Source organism: Gasterosteus aculeatus, chromosome X, assembly GCF_964276395.1.
Source record: "Gasterosteus aculeatus chromosome X, fGasAcu3.hap1.1, whole genome shotgun sequence".
Lineage (NCBI taxonomy): Eukaryota > Metazoa > Chordata > Actinopteri > Perciformes > Gasterosteidae > Gasterosteus > Gasterosteus aculeatus.
In genome coordinates, this window is record NC_135698.1 from 17,759,720 (window position 1) to 17,778,880 (window position 19,161).

The 19,161-nt window shown below is 45.5% G+C and overlaps 1 long non-coding RNA gene across 3 annotated transcripts in view; it reads right to left on the reverse strand.

Moving 5' to 3' along the window:
- The window catches only part of LOC120808935 (uncharacterized), a 30,724-nt gene extending 11,688 nt beyond the window's left edge, over window positions 1–19,036 (reverse strand). Inside the window, exons 1-4 of one of the 3 annotated variants that reach the window (XR_013451230.1) lie at window positions 18,912–19,036; window positions 9,089–9,115; window positions 3,699–3,743; window positions 3,526–3,602 (exon numbers count right to left, since the gene is read on the reverse strand). This is a non-coding gene — a long non-coding RNA (uncharacterized LOC120808935). Of the gene's footprint in view, window positions 1–3,525; window positions 3,666–3,698; window positions 3,744–9,088; window positions 9,116–9,251; window positions 9,394–18,911 lie in introns of those variants that run through there. The other 2 variants (XR_013451229.1, XR_005710043.2) reach the window with 2 other exon arrangements.
- Window positions 19,037–19,161: the final 125 nt, after the last annotated feature.

The window sequence follows — 19,161 nt, forward strand, 5'->3', positions numbered from 1 at the left end:
TTAAAATGCTGACAGGGAGAGTACCGTTTCTCAACACCTCAAGAGATCAAGACCTCCAGAGACTCAAAAGGACACGCACACACAGACACACAATTAAAGCCAAGAAGAAGTCAGAATATGTAAAACCTCCTTAGGAGACAGCACAGTTTGTTGTATTTCAATTTACAACATCAACAACAGGAAGAAATGACTTTCCTCAAAATGTTATGAGTGTGCAGTTTCATCGAATGGGAAGGCGAGACAGCGTCAGGACAAAGATGTGTCCCTTGTGTGAAGTGTGAAGACGTTCATCACTCCTTACAAGGTGGTCATGTTGTTGTCAGGGTCTGAACAAGTAAAAATTGTTGAAGGTTTGCCGACTAATATCAGGTGATGTTGTTTAACTGCCTGGGGGAAAGTTGCCTCGACTGACTAAAATCTCAACTTGCCCCAGGTTTTTCATTAGACTCATGAAGAAATGTCAAGCTCTGTGACTAAAACCCTGCACTCCAGAGCTTGTCCTCCAGTTTTTAAAGGTCTCATTTTATAACTTAATGGGAAAATACCACTTGAACAGGAACATCATTTATTATTATTCCTGTTCTTATGGACTAACCAACCCATTTTTTTAATATCCAAACCCGAAAGTAAAATGTAGGCTTTTTGTAGATTCATGCAAAAAAACATTTACCTCTTAATATCCTTTTTGCCAATTCTTGCATGCGTGTATGCATTTTTATGTCTGTTCTGTAAAAGCAGTTCAGAAAATTAATGTTTTTTTTTCAACAAAGTAAATACAGCATAAATGTGCAGGAGATGAAGAAATGTGCTACAGAGACAGAGCAAATGTTTTAACAGTACACACAATACACGTGTTTCTTTTCTTTCGAGGCTTTTGTGTTTTTTACTTGTTATCATTTCTGTATTTGCAGGATTTTTGCCATTGATCTATTTGTTTCGGCTGCCTAATGTTTTTGAATATGTTTTTTTATGCGTATAATTGTACATATATGATATAATGCACACCTTGACCTTTGATCCATCGAAATTCTCAGAGATGTAATACTATTAAACACTGTTCATCATCTGTCCATCTCCATAATAAGTTATTAGCTGTCAGGATTACAAGCAGTGGATGTATATACATGTAAATACAGAGTCACTTTTTATTGATGTGTTAATATTTTGGAGACTATCCAGGTGGGTTAATTTAGATTCCAATTAGCATTTTCTTTGCCAATAACTTTTTCACTTCAAAAATATTGATTTGAAACATTCACCAGGGAAAATCCAGTTTTGCAAATCCAGTTTTACATTTTTAAATACTTTAATATCTCCCTAATCCATCACGTGTGTGCCTCACTGCGTGTGTGAGTCAGTAGGTCTGTCCACAGGACGTCCTGATGCGACAGCATACGCCACACCAGTTGACTGTATAAAATAGGTGCATTTATTTGTTGTGATGTCGCCCTTTGGTTGGTGGACTGTCGTTTTGAAGCCTCCAGTTTGTCAACGGAGTTCTTTGGTACCAAGGTATAAGGTATGAGGGTGTGGCTACACAGGGATACTTTCTAATATGATCAAATCATCGCTGAGATCATGGTTTTATTTGAAATAAATATTAACAGTAAGAAATAAGTATAATTTCACCAGCTATGTTTGTAAACCCCTTTTGATATACAGCCCAATAGTATCTTACATCTCTTCAAATAGAACATTTTACATTCAAACAAACTACACAAAGGAAGGACAAATCAAAATACTCAAACTGTTTGCTCTGTTTCATCGTTGACCGAATCCTTGTGCTTTTAGTTGGTGTATAGTATTTTGATGAAACAACAACGAAAGCGCCACAATAAAAGACGTGCAAGTGATACAAATCAGGGGAAGTAGACAACAAGCACAGCAAACTAAGCAAATTATCTAAATTATTTCAAAGGAAAAAATACACACACGATGTTTTGCGAGAATTTCTCTTCCCTCAAGTCATGTGACTGAAACAAAGAGAATTGCAGAGTCTGTATGGTCAGATTTCATCAGATCGTCTTTCTCTCTGAAGATATGGTCCCAGAGACGAGTGTTGAGTGTTTAGTGGTCAGTATTCTGATGAATAAGGACACTGTAAATATGCCACAGTTGTTTTGGGTGAAGGTGGAAATATAAGAGCTTTCTACCTCAAAAACATTTCGAAATATCTGCATTACTGTAAATAGAGGGAATCATTTTGGTAATTTGATTAGGGAAATGATTTACTCTAACTTCTGGAACAATCCCTTACTGAACACGAGAGAAGGACTCAAACCTGACATACAGCCGGCAGTGCATTCAAAATGCTAATTTTTCATTTATTACTGAAAGCCGCACTACTCATCTTAAAAAAGACAGCAAAATTCCTGTCTTTTGTAGGAAATCAGCAGGTGTTTTATTCACACAGCACACACATGACTAAAACACCCCCGGCCTCCATTTTGTTGCAACATTATTGTCAAACCTGCTGTGATTACCACTTCCTGTCTCAGAAGCACAGGAGCAACTGAATGCACCAACAAATGTAATGGAGATGCAAAAAAGCTGCAATGAAATGCCTCCAAAAAGAGAAGGTTGACCTTCACGGTCATGTTTACTCTACTGTTTGATGCACAATGGAAATTGACCATTGCTGCAATAATAAAACCTATTCTATAGACAGGGTGGGGCTTTTTTTGCTTTAGAATACAGCTACTTTGGGGCTGAATTGCTGCACCTGATCACTGCACGTTTCCCCTGCTGTCATACAAATACGGGGTAAAAGGGTGAAGAAAATGTAAAGTGACGTGGAGGTGTTGCCTGAACTGTCGACGATATGATGACTCACACTGTGACATAGCAGGTATTGGGGAGAGGACTTTACAGCTCCAGGTGCCAGAAACCAAAGAGTCTAACGCGCACACGCACAGTGCAAGCATGCTCTGCACCTGCTCACATAATTTGCAGATACATAAATCCAACATCTCTCAAGTGGGATGACAAATGAAAGACCTAACAATCACATACTAAATGGCAAGCGACGTCTCTGCATTATCATCCGAAAATACAGTGACATATGATCACTGAAATATCACGTGAGCTATAAAACAGCAGAAAAGCATGATTCAAAATTCCGTGTGACCAATTGCAAAATGTCGCCGGGGTCATTTCATAGATCACAGCAATCCGGATTTACATGACGGCATGTGAAATACCGGGACGACTTTTAATTATAACTTTTTAAAATTCGAACTTATTTCGCTGTAACATTAAGTTGTTTGACAACTCAAACCAGTAAGAACGGAAACTATCGACGCCTGAGAGAGTATTTCAATTCAGAGGCGACACAACAGTTGTTGGCACAAACGATTAAAAGGCCTGGTTGAATCAAGAAGAAAGAGAAAAGACCAGAAATGACCAGAAGCCTCTGCGCAATCTCCTGTTCTCAAGCAGCGAGCGGTCATAACGAGACTAACGCAAAATGCAATTGAAAAGAATGACTTGGGTTTGACGTCATCCTCTAACCGGCCATGCAATTACCTGTCTCGGGTTAGGGAAGAGGACGAGGTGGAGGAAGGTCGGTCGGTCCGTCGTTGTCTCGCTCGCTATGTGCGGTTCTAAAATATCCAAATCATTAGTTCCCTGTTTGTTCTTTATGTCCCTGTGGCGCACACCTGGAGGCTCCAATGGGCAGGGTTCACCCAGGCACACACCTCTTCTCCATATTTGCTCCTGTTCCTCTTTTCATTGTTTCTCTCCTGTAAGACAGAAAGACAAGACGTGAAGGGTTTGGTCGAACCGACTATAATAAAGTCAATCTGCAGCCTTGCCTCCACGCAGGCCCTCGCGGACAGGACAGTCATGGAGATTTGGAAGGATGTGGGAAAACAATGTCACCTGCATCCGGATGTCTTAATATCAGATTCTGCACGAGCTATTTAACACACGTTGTTTCACGCGTCAGATTGATACAAACCTACAAGCAGCCATTACCTCACCCTTAAACGATGCATACGTTTCCCTTCAGTCACATCCTCAGCCGACACAGAGTCATCCTCGCTTTAGTCATCAAGGGTAACAGGAGAGAGAAACGCAATGCAACGAAACAGGTCAGAGGTCATGCTGTTTCCCTTTATAGAAGATAACGCCATCCGTCTGTTTTCGAAAAATTGCGTGCAGACAGCTTTTTTTTTTAATCAAGGACTTTGCTCACTGAACTTTTTGAGCTTGCTTTTCTGATTTGCCAAAATACACATAGGCCTGCCTCTAAAAGGTTTGATTTAGATTTAAATGACGTGCCTTTCTCCTCTCTGACGTGCACACTTCACAGGCTGACAATATATTTTCTTGACACTCTCAACCTGCAGTGGAAAGGGGCCAAACATTTCCGAGTATCTTCACTTCCTCGAATTTGAGACACTTGGCTGCTATTTGGCCCTTTATTGCAAATGTAGTTCGGGATGCATCGTGATTATGTACACCGATGCTCCCTTCAGCTCTGAGGGGACAGCAGAGACAAACTGAGCGTAAAGTTGCATGTGCTTTTTTCCCCTGGAGGCTGCAGAGCTGAAGACATTCAGTTTCTTTTATTTTTATTTGGTGGTTCAGGTTAAAAAGACGTGGTGTGAGATGCTAGGTGGATTAACTATCGGAACACGTGTGTGTGTGCTTGTGTGTGTGTTAAAGGAGAGGCTGCACGCAGGCTACGGGAGCGGGATGGAGACTGCCCGGTTTCCTTATGTTCCCTTATTCCTCTCCATCTGCCAATCTGGGATTCTCCCTAAATTAAAATGCTATTGTTGGGGAATCCCTGCCATATGCACGTACCTTACAGGTGTGTAAGTAAAGTGTATGCGTGTGTTTTTGTGTGTGTATTTGAAACAGGTTTTATTTTTTATTTTTAAGCGGTTTGGGGGTCCAATTACTCCCAGAAAAGTGACACTCCGCCCGCAAAAGAACAGACGCGCGCGCACACACACGCACGCACGCACCCACACGCACATACACACACACACACACACACACACACACACACACACACACAACCTCCACTAGTTTGCCCACGTGCATCTTGTGCATGGCCTGGGTCTCCCCGTGTTTATACTCTACGATGCTGGGGGCCACACTCGTTAGGGACCGAGGATTGTGGGGTGGGTGCTGTGCTGAAATTACTCTTAATCTTGCACGGCTCAAAGTTTTTGGTCCGATGTTTGTTGACATCATTTTTTTTTCTGGACACTCATGCCCGCAAGAGTTTTAAATTAAAAAATAAAAAAAAACCTGGGTGCGACGTGGCTGCAGAGCATCGCCGCAATTTCTAACAAAGAAGAAAACTGTAATCTAGAAAAAAACATGACACTCGCAAGGGGTTGAAAAGCAACCTTGACAAAAAACACCGCCGCTACGGCAGTGACGAAAATAACAAGAGCAAATAAGGACAACAAAGAAGCGAAAATCAAATTTGAGCAGAAGAAAAAACAGCCCTTTAAAATGAAAGACTGTAAAATTTCACGAGTTGAGTCGTCTTCCGTATGTCGGTGTCTCGGCGTTGAATGCGCCCTCCGCAAATGCTTTTTGGGGTAAGGGCTTCCCAGATTAATAGTTATGAACAGCAAGCCCAGACCGCAAAAAGATTTGTGAAGGACATTATCTGCCGCTGCCGCTGCCGTCAGGCGGAGACTCCGTGACACCCGGGGAGTCTGCTCTCTTTTTGCTTCCGTGAATGCATCTTCCATCCCGGCTCGGTTGATTGTATCTCCAGCCATCGGCAACCCGAGGCAAGTGTGTCCCTCCCACACACACACACACACACACACACACACAACAACAACACACATGGAGGGGGATGTATGGCAGGAGCGACAGAAAGGATGATAAAGAGATAAAAAAGAGGAGGGGATCTCCGGATGCCACGGATGCTGCTGCAACCGAGAGCTGTCCAAGGTCCTTTCGCTTTGATTCCCCTCTCCTCCAGTTTGAATTCTCCCCTCTCGTCTCCCTCCCTCGTCCATTCCTTTCTCTTCTATCCCCTTCCTCTCACTCTGTGTGTCTACCTCATATTCTCCTGTCTTCCTTTTTTTATTATCCAAACGCTCGGGTGTGCATAGCCCGTGTGATCACTGGGAGCGGTGCATCGATGCGTTTTGTTGTGAGTGTGCTCTCTCGCTCTGTGTTATATCCCCTGGTCCGTGGTCTCTCCGTATAGTGAAGCAGTGGCTCTCTGCAGCCGCTCTAGAGCTCTGGTGAGGAGAGAACAAGGCTGTAAACTGTTGGCAATAAATAGGGAGCAGGGCGGGATCTCATTGGAGACGCCAAACCTCGTCATCGACCAATCGGTGTCTCGCTCATATAGGGACCCCCCTTTTTGAAAGAAAAAAATGGACAGGGCTAACCAAATTGTGATCTATAGCAGGGAAAGTGTATATTTATATGCATTGATGTATGGATAGGATCGGCTATTTGTTACTATGCTTTTTCTTTTTTTTCTGCCTTTTTGCGTTAGCGAGGCTGATAAAGCGACCGTCGCTTCAAAGGGTTATATCGAAATTTGAAACCCTAGATTATGAAGATAATACAATATAAACAAGACATGTGATGGAAGAGATGAGACATTTTCACGCCATCACAAAAAACAGCCCCCTTCCTACAAACCAGCAACATCCAAATACCCAGCGAAAATGTAATAACTGAATGTAACAGCGGAGCCGTCGAACGGAACATCCACATCGCATCATAACATCAGCAAGAACCATCTTACTCGTGGTCACATATAGAGTTCACCGGAGGGTAACACTGCAAAAAACGACACGGGGAGCGGGGGGGGGGGGGCTCTGAACTGCAAATTCAGACAGAGCTCCAGTCATTTGGAAGGATTTTATGGTTGAAAGCAAAGAGAACTACAATTACATCACGGCGACGATGCGCTGCAACAGTGTTCGGCTTAAACAGTCACAATGTCGTACTTCACAAAATAACAACAAATTGTTGAGCACCGCACCAGGAGTTAAAGAGTTAATCACGACCGTGCTCTTTCTCAGAAGAAATCTTTAATATGTTTTCTTGACGATCAAATTAAGCAAATTAATAATAAAATAGAATAACTTACCTGCCCCCCCCCCCCCCCCCCTCCCCTGCAACAGTTCCATCAGTTTTTCTCAGAGGCCACTGCATCTCTCCCCTCTCTCCCCACTCCCCCCCAAACGACCGCCCGACTTTCCCTCCAAGCAAGTTACTGGACCGGGGTGCAGGCTGGGTCACGACCTGGATCCGGACACCTGCTCCCTGCTCCCCGCTTCCCCCTCCCTTTTTTATAGCAAGTTGGATCGCGAACCAATGCACCCCCCTCCCCTCCCCTCTCTTTCCCATCCACGCAATCCACACCGCCCCACTATCACTGATGAACTCGTCTGCAGACACAGACAGTTGGGATTGAAGGGGGAGGGGGGGGTAGTGCATATCATATGTCTGCATCCCCCCCCCGTTATCCCTCCCTCCTGGTGTGGGTATTTTTTATTGGGTGGTCTTTTCATTTGCAACCCAGTCAGTCACGATTCTCCGCCACCGTCTGCACTGCACAGTGACTGCCTCTCCTGACGCAGCCAACGCGCACATTACTCACTTTAGCAGTCACGACTCGGGAATCTGTGTTCTTTCCATCTTAGCTTTGAATTATTGAGCAAGATCTGGCCCCTCGAGTCGCTATTTTCGCGTTTTGATCAACGAGGAATGACATAGTAGGTGCTGTTTTTTCGGTATTTGCGGAGAGGTGGAGGAATTAAACGGAGGTGAAGTAGGATACAAATTGAATTTTGCGTCATAAAGGTAGTCGATATGGGGTTTTCCGTAATGGGAACGGAGGATTGGTTGGCTGAATTCAAAATTACTGAGAAAACCGGGTAAAGTACTGAGGTTTGGGGCATTGAGCACGGTTCTTGCGTCCCGGTCACAGAGTTTAACTGCGCGGACGCTCGCAGCGCTTGTTGCCGTCCTGCCGGTCCGGCTCCCGAATTCAACACTGATGCCTAAATTGAAAAAGGGTGATTCCTTCAAAGCTCTTTGAAGTAGATGCAAAAAACGCGAGGCTCTGTTTGCTTCTCGCGCGCCGTCCTCGCCGCTAGGACTCAAAGTTATGGCGACGAGAGTTAACCCCAGACCACTGTGGAAGTTATAGGCGCGTATACAAAATATCTCAACTACGCTTAATTTCAACGCGAGTTGCTGACCCTTCAAATAAAAGCTGCATCGTACAGAAATCAGAATGATGAGTTAGTCAAACCCCGCCGATGAGGCCGTTTAAACTATACAGGCGGGAAAAGCTGTGATATAAAATTGTTCTGAGCCAAATTTCTTCCCTCTGCTAGCGCGGGCGATAGAGGCGGGGGGGGGGGCTTCAGTATTTATCCTCCAGCGTCGCTCTAGGAATGAGTATTCACTCAGAATAGATGTTGTTTGGTTTCTAAAAAAAGAGTGAATTAAGCTTTTGGCAGCCATGACCACACACACACACACACACACACATAGACTGGCAAACACCGCCAGCAACAGCCCACTACCGCCACTTGGTGTGGCTTCAGCACCACTGCTGCTGGACAGCTCCCCGGGTTTCCCCATGTGATGCGCCTGGTCTCTGCTGCGGCAACAGATTGTTTACTTCACTCCTCTCTCTCCTCCCTGTTCCCCATCCTCCACCGCAACGACTCCCCTTAGAAGATTCAAAATGAAATAGCAAACAAAAAAGACGGAGGGAAAGGCGCCCTTAAGCGCTCATCAGAGAAGGGTTCCCCTCGCTTTCGCGGTTAAGCAGGGAGATGGGAGGGGGGTGGGGGGGTACATACGTGATGGAGACTCAACAGCGCCAGCAGACAAAGGGAGTTTTTTGCACTTCGTTATTTACCAAAAGGGGTGATTCCTCTGCATGGAGGGCTGCTCTGTGCTCCGGCTCTGCAGTCAGACAAGCCGACCGTAAAACCCATTCCTAAGAAGAGTTTGTTGGCGTGCATGAGACAGAGGAGGAGGCAAAAAACACGAGGAGAGAAGCGGCACAGCCACATGCACTATACCAAAAAGTACACGGAACACGGAACATCACATGTGTCTCACTCACCATGGTACGGGCACGTCGTCGTTCGAGCTGCAGGGAGAGAGCGAAAGATAGTGGGAAAAACAAAACGAGACATTCAGATTTTAGTGGAGAGCTGCAACAAGGAGTCTGAAAGAAAATGCCACAGATTAAGTCCTCCATTTGTTATTATGTGTTATAGGCTTACAGTGGCACGTCCAGCTCAGGATCGCCTCCCTTTTATACAAGTGATACCCATCTGTCTATTTATGGCGCACGACCCAAACTATGATGCTATTTTTAGGTCACAGTGCGCGGTAGGAAAAAAAAACACTCACGAAAGACATCGCTTAAGAACACTACGTGAAGTGCATGTCATGCCGATTAATTCAGGCTTTCCAACTCTGCACAAGAACCCCTCTCCGTTGCATCATTGCAGTAATTTTTTTAAACTCAATGTCCCTTCCAACAGCGCAGCACCTCATTCTCATCCTTAAACTTCTTTCACTCTCTACGGCAAAAATCTGGAACTCGTCGCCGCTGCCAATATCATCGACGATATTTGATGTCTTGTCGCCCTCTTCCGAAGCTCTGCGTCCCAGTGTCAGCTGGAACTCATGAACGCGAAATAGCTCCAAATACTGACGAAGGCGGATTACCCGACGCTGATTTTCATTTTGTTCTTTCAGTCGACGGAGCGATGTGAAATGTAGTAATCAAGCTTTACCGACGAGAGGAGGTAAAAAAAAAAATAACTGCTTTTTTTTTGTTGTTGAAGGGCTGCGTCAGTACTAGGCATTGACGTCACGTTTAGATTCTCTCACTTCAAAGCTCGTGGAGCCGGATTAAAGACACTGCCGCTCTGTGATCAGATCTTTGCAAATGTGCCATGGACAAAAATGTGTGACAAAATAGGGAAATATTACAGGTGGATCACGTGGTAAACTGCTGGTTTGTAGAAGGCTATCTCCTTTAATTCTGGAGCGTCTGGGTTTTCGCCCGCCAGACCCCTCCACACACACACACGCACACTTCTTCTCTTGTTTCTATACATCCCCCCACAAGTGTTTGTCCTCTTTTTATCTCGGTAAAATTGATATCTCAGCTTTCAATGCATTTGGCGCGCAAAACATTGTGTCAAGCTGAAGGAGATGAAAACACATCTAGCAGAGCCTCTGCACTCTCCATCTCATATACTGGCCGTGCCCACGCACCAGTACAAGCTCACCCACGGAGTAGACTCACGGGGGGGGGGAGGGGGGGGGGGGCAACGTGTCTAACCAAAGGCGCGCACACGCACAAACAAACATCCCTCTACATGCTCCGTCTCTCACCCCACGTCCCCTTTCGTTAACACCTTTACTGTAAGACCCTCTGCACAGCCCCACGTCGGCCATCTGCACTCCTGTCGCGTGGAGGATCACGAGACTTGACGGGATGGGACATGGTGAGCTGAGGCTGGACATTTGGGGGGGGGGGGGGTCGGAGAGTAGAGCGTATCACTGAGTGGTATCGGAAAGTCGTCTCTGAGAAGGCAAAAGGGCTGCGCCCGTCGCATCGGTTTGTGCTATCCCTGCCTGTAGGCCAACTGTATGTCCGTCACTGCTGGTGAGTGCAGGAACAGACACGCAGGCAGATTCAGCCTGCCCCCCCCACACTGAGAAGACCAGCGTAAGGAATCGCTGAATAATAAAGAAAACCCTTTTCCCCACCCAAACAGTATAGTTAAGAATCCCATCCCCCACAAACACACACACAAAAACGTACACAAACCACGCCACCCAGTATACAAACAGACACACGTCCCTGAAGTCTAAGATCGGAATCACAGAGCAGTGTCAATGGGGAGTTGCAGGCTCCTCAGTGCAGTGCGCCAAGATCCCCGCGTGGTGCCGACAGATTCACTTAGAGATTTTCCTAACTACACCCCCCCCAAATCCCCCTTTGGAAAGTGTGCACTCCTGACTCCTGCAAGTTGCAAGGGGCGGCAGACTCCCCCCGCCCCCCTCTGTGAACTCTTTCTTCGACATCATCTTATAACGACATCGGGGGATAGAAGACTATAGGCTATCACTGTGTCCAATGAATGCAAGAGCATGCAAGACACATGTTTTACACATTGTCTGAAAGTGCTGATGTCCCAAAGCAGGGTGTATTGCTGTAAATAAACTTCACTTCCCAGTGCGTGATATCAGTGCACGTTAGTGCTCAGCAGAGGCTGATCTTCCTGAGGCAGCTGAAGAAATTCAACCTGCCAAAGAGGATGATGGTGCACTCTGCTCCTCCATCACCGTCTGGTACGCTGCAGCCACAGCCAAGGACACGGGCAGGCTGCAGCGTGTCATCCGCTCCGCAGAGAGGGTGATCTGCTGTCTCTCCAGGTCTTGTTCGCTTCCAGGACCCTGAAGTGAGCTAAAAAGATTGTAACCGACCCCTCTCACCCCGGACAAAATCTGTTTGTGCCCCTTCCATCTGGCAGGAGGATGAGGTCCATCAGGACTAAGACCTCCCACGACACAAACAGTTTCTTTCTGTCGGCAGTCGGGCTTATCAACAGAGCCCGGTCCCCCACTGACTGACTCTGACATCCCACCGGTCACTCCCTTCACACTCCACATGCACATACACACTTGTCACTTTCACATATAATCACAACACAGTTGTGTAGAGTATGGTTCTGTTCACTGCATGGTCCACTTTTAAAAAAAATAATTTTTCCTTCTTATCCTTTATTTTTTAATTGTTTATTTTATATCCCCCTTTCCCATTTTTGTTATTTTTGTTATCTTACCTGTCTTGTCATTGTCTTACTGATGTTATGCACCAACCGCCAAGTCAAATTCCTTCTAACATATTTTGATAATAAATGTTCCTGATTCCTGATTCCTATGAGGACGTATGCAAGTGCACTGATGAGGTAGGCGGCTGTCCGTGGTGCTGAAACAGCCCATTCAGTCCGTCATGTCTATAACCTCTCCCCAGCTGCACCAGGACCCTCCACGCAGTCAGTCGAAAGTGATGTCACCTCGTGCTGTTTCGGCACATATAAAGTTAGAAAACCCGCAGGGTTTTGTGGGTGATGTAAAATCGCTACCATGAGGACAACATGCAAGCACGAGTGGACTGTCACAAGTCCTCCGAGGAAAGTTGTTCACAAGTGAACTGATAGCTTTAAAGCTAAGCTATAACGGTTAGACGAACGAGGGTCTTTCACAACGACAACGTTTGCTTTAAGTGTTGCCGAATAGTTATACCACATATATAAGAAACATAAGAAATGTGTCCCGGAAAATAGCGATTTGCCTTCCCTCTCGGTGTCGCTCTAGTTGTTACTTCTCCGCAGAGCGTGCAGCCAAAAGGATCCCCAACACGTGAATCCTCCTACGCATCACCGCAGCCCGCTCTCTGAGTGCCTGCTCAATCCCCTCAGTGGTTCACAGACAAAAAGTCTGAGTTGACTTGGCAATTAAGAGCAAAACGTTCACAAAACAGTGCCAACAATTAAATGACCAACATCGACACCATTGAGATAATTATGTTCAAATAAATACATTTCTTTCTCTGAAACGGTAACCTTCGGATGGCGTTCAAAGCCACAACATTCCTCCTCCTTCTCCGGAGGCTGCTATAACCTCGTAGACCCAAAATATTTAAGGTCTGATTGCGAACTTGACGTCACTCTTCAGCCTTTTCTGGGTCGGCATTCTAGCCATCTGCAAAGGAAAGGGCTTACCTCTCTGAGATTGTTTTTCTCTTTCTTTTAAAACTTTTTAAATGGGGCTTTGGGCAGGAGCTATAATGAGGAGGCACTGAGAGGGGAAGCAGGGCAGCCTCTCCTCCTGCGTCAGGATGGAGGACACAAGTCAGTCCGATGTGCGTCGCGTCCCCGCTCCGTCGGTGACTCACATTATTTTGTGTTGTCATTCAGGGGTTTAGGGAGTTATAGCTCAAAATAAATAAATAAAAAGGTTGGGTTGGGGTGGGAGGGGGGAGGGAGGGTGGAGAGAGGAGGGGGAGAATATACACAGAGCAACGTGAGCCAGCTGACGGGAAGAGCCCGCCAAATCAGGGGCACCACGCACACGATTCACCTCACCGCATAAACTATCTTCTAGAACAGTCTGTGCGTGCGTGAGTCTCTCTCTCTCATTACATATATATATATATATATATATATATATATATATATATATATATGCATGAATGGGACGGGAAAAGGCCGAATGAGAGTCGGCGCTATTATTGACGCAAACTCGGCAACATTTTTTAAAGAGATAACAGTAGTTTTGCAGGAACGCACCATGTCACAACACAGGGAAGAGCTTTGGAAAAGTGTCTTGGCGACGAGACCTGCGACCACCTGCTGCTTTGTCTCTCGGTCTCCGGGCCTCTTCTTCAGTGTTCTATTGACCAGCATTGACGTCATCACGTCATTAGGTTTCCCTTAGAAACACAGACTCAAAAATAGTATCAAATTAATTTAGCTGGCACGGGGAGAGAAGGTGGGGCTTATTAGTGTTTGGGGTTGTTGCGAAAGGGGGGTTGGAGGGCTGTGGGTGAGGAGTAAGGGGACATCGAGTTTTATCCTCCCCCGTTTCCACGCACCACCACTATTTCCATGTTGACTGAGGTGGAGAGCTGCAGACACGTCGATGTCTGAAGTTGAAAGACCGGGCGCTCAGTGCGAACAATATGAATTTCTCATAAGCAAATTAGTCATTGTTGCTGAAGGAACATATAAGCATACACTACTAAAGCTTAAACAAACCTCACATTGATTAAAATAAGTATTTTGAAAAAGTAGTAGGTCAAAAGGTTTGCCTGCCTCTCCCCAATCTTTGAACATCTTTCCAACATCTCTGCAGACAGAAGGTGTAATCCTACAGGTCCTTGGGATGCTGTTCTTCAGAGGTTTTCACCGATGGTGTCAGACCCGGTTGAATATAATAAGCCTCACAGGGGATTTATGCTACCAGAAACATTCTGTCTCAATCTAGAGGTTGAATTCACGAGAGGAGGTAATGTATAATGTAATATATGGAGAAGTGTTTTAGGATTCACAGGAAGAGTTTACTATGGGCTCTAATAATTTGCTGATTCATTCAACGTTTTTTGTCCACGTGTTATCTAATTCATCAAATGTTGTTGGGAAGCAGTTATTTAAACACTCAGGAGTGGCCTCCATAAATTAGTGTTCCTGTTCCTGACAGGCCTCTGATTCATCTGCATGAGGGGACACATAGTGACTGATAATCAAAAATGGGCTGAGGAGGAAAAATTGTCATATGCTCCTGAATCCATAGAGTCCAACTGAAAATCTTGCCTGTGTAAATGCCAATTTATCATCATGATCTTTGTGATAAAGAGAAGAACATTTGAGATAAAACCGGGCTGTGATGGGCCGGTGGAAGTGGTTGAAAGACTCACAGCGTTTCAATCAGGAGACAGATTTAATTATATAAAAAGAATAAAGTCTAAGTGAGAGTGCAAATTAGTTTCTCAGAAATTATGACTCATGATTTTTCTGAGATTTGTGCGCATCCCTGTGTTTAAGTGTTTCATGTTAACAGTATTCTGATCAATATTATTAGCCCTTAAGTGATAATAATATATTGTATTGGTTTTCAATGAGGAGAATCAGGAGCATTAGAAAACAAAACATGAAATGAAAGATTGTTACGCTAAGAAACAGTCTGTTGCCAGTCTCCTCAAAAAGAAACCGTAAAAGACCAAGATCCCTGCTTTCTTTTTTTAAATCTAACCCAGCAAAGAGACACGTTGACCTGAAAAATATAATCCCGCCCCTTCCACTGAGGCACATCGTTAAAATCACAGATGTTGGCTACTTGATTTTTGGTTGGCTTTCAACCTTTAAATTACTTTTTAAAGCTAAAACTACTCTAGTCACCGGGTGGTTTGCTTTGTTTTTCCCGGTCCAAAGTGTCTCCGTGGAGGAGAGAAGTACAAGACAAGAGAGAAGGAGTCACATAGAAAGGGAGGGAGGGAGAGAAGCGAGCAGAGACACCGTGACTTAAATACTCCATTAGGACTGAATTAGGCCTTATGATTCATCCTCTTCAAACGAGACACACGTTTCAAATGTCTTAGAATGTTCTGTCCACAGGTCGCTGTGAGTGCCGTTCGGGAGGAGGGAGGTGGAGTGTGTGATCACCGACAAAGAGGTATGATGCTTGAATAACGGCGAAATACAAAAATGTTGCGTTAACATGCTCAGGCGGTCACGAACAATGGGGAGCAGGTAAAAACTTTGCATCTGTCCTGGGTTCAAGGCCTTATGAGAAGCGTCAATGGATCTGCCTGTGACCTCTGACCTCTCTGTGAATCAAGGGAGAAGACAGGTATGCTCACGGGAATCAATTATGGAATCACAATGAATAATAAAAACAACATATTGTGCTGCTGCAGAAACGCGCTTTGTAGGATTGAAGACGTCACCTGCAGCTGACAACAGAGAGAGAGAGAGACAATAAGACACTCTGACGATGGAAAAACAGTGCTGTCCTCAGTTCCTCCTCCTCCATAATAACAAACACACGGATCAGCTGGCCTGTTTGAGCGGAAATGTTGGTCGTGATAACAAAATGACAACGTGGCTCCCTCCGTACGGCCTATTGAGCTTCAACCCTCCACTTTATCCTTTTCCAAAACTAAACACGTCTACAATAATAATACCAAAACATTGGCCTTGGGTTGATGCCCCCCTATTTTTCCACTTGGATCTCTGCCTGTGTTTGTGTATACAGGTCCTTTTAATTTGTTTGACGTCCCCCTCCCATCTGCCTTGAGCTTTTCCATTCCGACTCGTAGGCTTTGACTTTCTAGGAAACAGTGGGTGTTTTGGTCTCATGTTTATACTGGGCCCCCGGTGCATGAGGCATACACACATGTAGAAAGGATTCAATGGATCCTTCACCGGGGTAATGTTATTTGTGACTGCAAAAGAAGCACTGAAAGGTTTACAATATCAGGTTTCTAATGTCGCTTTGGGATTTCACTTGTGTTTAATAAACTGTGGTAACTTATTTACTTCTACCGCTTGATTTAAATGTTGTTTGACTGAAGGAACCGAAATTTATACAAAAAGAGGGTTACAGAAAATAAAAACCACACTTAAAGAGAAAAGCCTATATATTTTAAAGGGAAGGGTCTTTAAGACTTAATGCTGTTCACACGTTTAGCTCCACTGCTTGGGATGAAAAAATATAATTCCAACTAAATCACAATCAATTAGAATTGACAATACAGGTTTAAGTACAGCCCAGTTTGGATGGGGGGGGGGGGGGGGTATTTTTAGAGTGTGTACAGAGGGATGGCCGGCTGGGTTGTTTGAATTTCAAGCCCAGATTAAGGAACCCTGCGCCCTCTCCTCCCTCCCCTATTTATTTTTCCATCTCTAAATGATGTCAATGGAAGCACCGCTAGAGTGCTATTTATAGAACTCCCCCCCCCTCAAACGACACCATCCTCGACATCACATGCTTGGTTGAGAGCTCTGCTGCCCACAATGAACCACCTCAAGTGAAGAATCCGCATGAATCGAGCCGCTGAATATTTATGAACGGCTCTGTCACATGTTGCCCCCCCCCCCCCCGCCCCCCATGAATGGGTGTGTATGTGTTTTCTGTCCATGCCTGGTTATTGTCTCTGCAGCCTACATCCCTCCTATAAGAGACACAAAAACAACAAAGGAAAAGAAAAGCCATTGAGAAGGAAAAGGGGAGATGCGGCTCCTCATTCACTCATTCATCAGTTTCACAATCACGCACTCATTCGTACCATTGTGTCCCGCATAGTCCTGGAAAGCCACCTGTTCTTTACTCCAGCTTGTTTTTTGTTTTTTTTTGAGGGGGGGGGGGATGTTCTTTTTTCAATCAACAACTTGAATTTCTTCGTGTGTGCGCTCGAGGTGGGGGGAGCGGGGACAAGAGTACACGGTGTTCCCTGGGCATGAGTTTTGGGAGCTCTGCACGGACCGAGTACGCCCCCCCCCCCCCCCCCCCCCTCCGCCCCCGCCCCCGCCCTTCCCCACGACTCTTTCCGTCTCTTGACATTCGCATGTGAGATTACGTAACATCGTTTGCGGAGGGCTGAAAAGCCGGAGGAGCGGGTGGTGGTGGTGAGGGAGGGGGGGGGTGGAGGGAGGGAGGAAGGGAGGGAGGTAAAGTATCCTTCCATCACAAATAAATCACGGTTTGATGCACAAGCGCGTTCGATTGAGAAGAACTCATGAGGTCTGTCTTTTTTTTTTTAAACTGCCTACTATTTCTAAAATAAACGACCCCTCCACCCCCTTCTCTTCCCTTCCCCAAAATCCATCATCCACCCCCACCCCCGCCGTTAATTTCGGAAAAGCTGATTTTCAACCCCGTCCTTCATCAACAGAATCGGTAGATCAGGGGCTGAGTCGGAGGGATCCGAGGGTCTGACGGGGCAGGAACACGCCCAGGAACCCGTTTCATCGCCGCTTGCGGCTTCACAATATCCCCCCGTAAAGCCACTGGGATATTTTAAAAGGTGTTATTTGGTCTCATGTACGTCTTTCGAGAGGCGGAGGAGAGGAGAGATTATTTCACATGCCCATGTCTCCGTATGTTGGGATATTTGTATTCCTGTCGTCCAAAATCTGGAACTGACTGTCTTATTCCCATTTTATTTTTCAATGTCACCGTATCTATATGCACATAATGACCAGCAGCAGAGGGAGGGGCGGGTGGGTATTTATAGCGCCACTGTGTGCATCCACCACGGACACATGTGCAGCAGGCGCTCCCCTGCACTCCCGCTGAAGTTGATATGTTAACACTCACTGGCTGCTATATTTAGCCCAGCCTCACAGTGATGTTACTATTCCCAGCATTGTACATGAGGGGGAGGATGTTGCATTTATATATAAATATATATACACACACACACACACACAAATGCTCCCTTTTCACAACGGATTCCTTTTTTTTTTCTCTATGAACACATTGCAATCGGCCACTCACAGCTCTGGACACATGAATGGGTGAAGAACTCAGATGTGTGTAACTGACCTCTGACCTCTGTGTAGGGCAACAGCCCAGGAAGAAAAACACATGCATTCTTCCCTCAGAGTACGAAGCTTAAACAGCTTGAATCACTTCTAGTGAGATTTCAGCCCCACGGACAGATCCCCCCCCCCCCCCCCAGGACTCATCTGGGGGTGCAGAAGATGGCCATTTGAGCACTTCGATCTCAGTTAAGAACCATACAGAATCACATTATATATTACATGTTATATTTTGATAACATGCGGGGGTTCTGTAAGGACACCTCAGTTCAAAGTGTGGTTAGACGCCTCCAAGAGATCAACTACCCACCCTAAGGGCTAATGCATCGCGTATGCTCGGAGATGGTCTGCCATTCATTTGGTGAATTCTCTCCAATAATCCTGTTTATATAGAGCGTAGGATAATAGCCGTACAACCGAGTCGACGAACAGGAACACTTAGTTCCTCAATCTACTTTAGAGGTTGTGGTGTAAAATTGAGTTCAGAAAAGGAGGAAGTACAGGTTTAACTTAACATTACAGCCGGTAGTAGTCTGGCATAAGACTATAACAGTAGATGTAAGTGTGTGTGTTAAACTAGAAGTTGCACCTTGTTATTCAGGACAACAATCGCATCAACGACATAAAGAAGGTAAACAGGCCTGAGAACACCACAATCACTTCTCAATATACTCCCAATAAGAGCACGGACATACATGTATGCAGAAAAGACAGACACCACGGATGCTCAGTGTAGACTTAGATTTAACCTTTCGGTTGTAAATAGTTGGGAACCTCAATGAGTTCAAACAAGAGCTTCGGGACCGATCGATTTACCTTCACTACGCTCACATGACTCGTACAGTCGTCCCTTCTTCATCCTGAGGGTGGTCTTCGCTTCTCCCACCCACCTCTTCGTCCTCGTGATTATTTTCATCTCCGCGCGCATACGCACGTGCCAGGCCTCTTTGGTTGGCTGGCTGGTTTGGGAAATACCTGGTCACGATCAATGAGGAGAGGGTTTAATCCTGGTCCTGTATCGCCCCCTACTGCCCAGAACGAGAACTCACTTTTTACGACCAGCCCG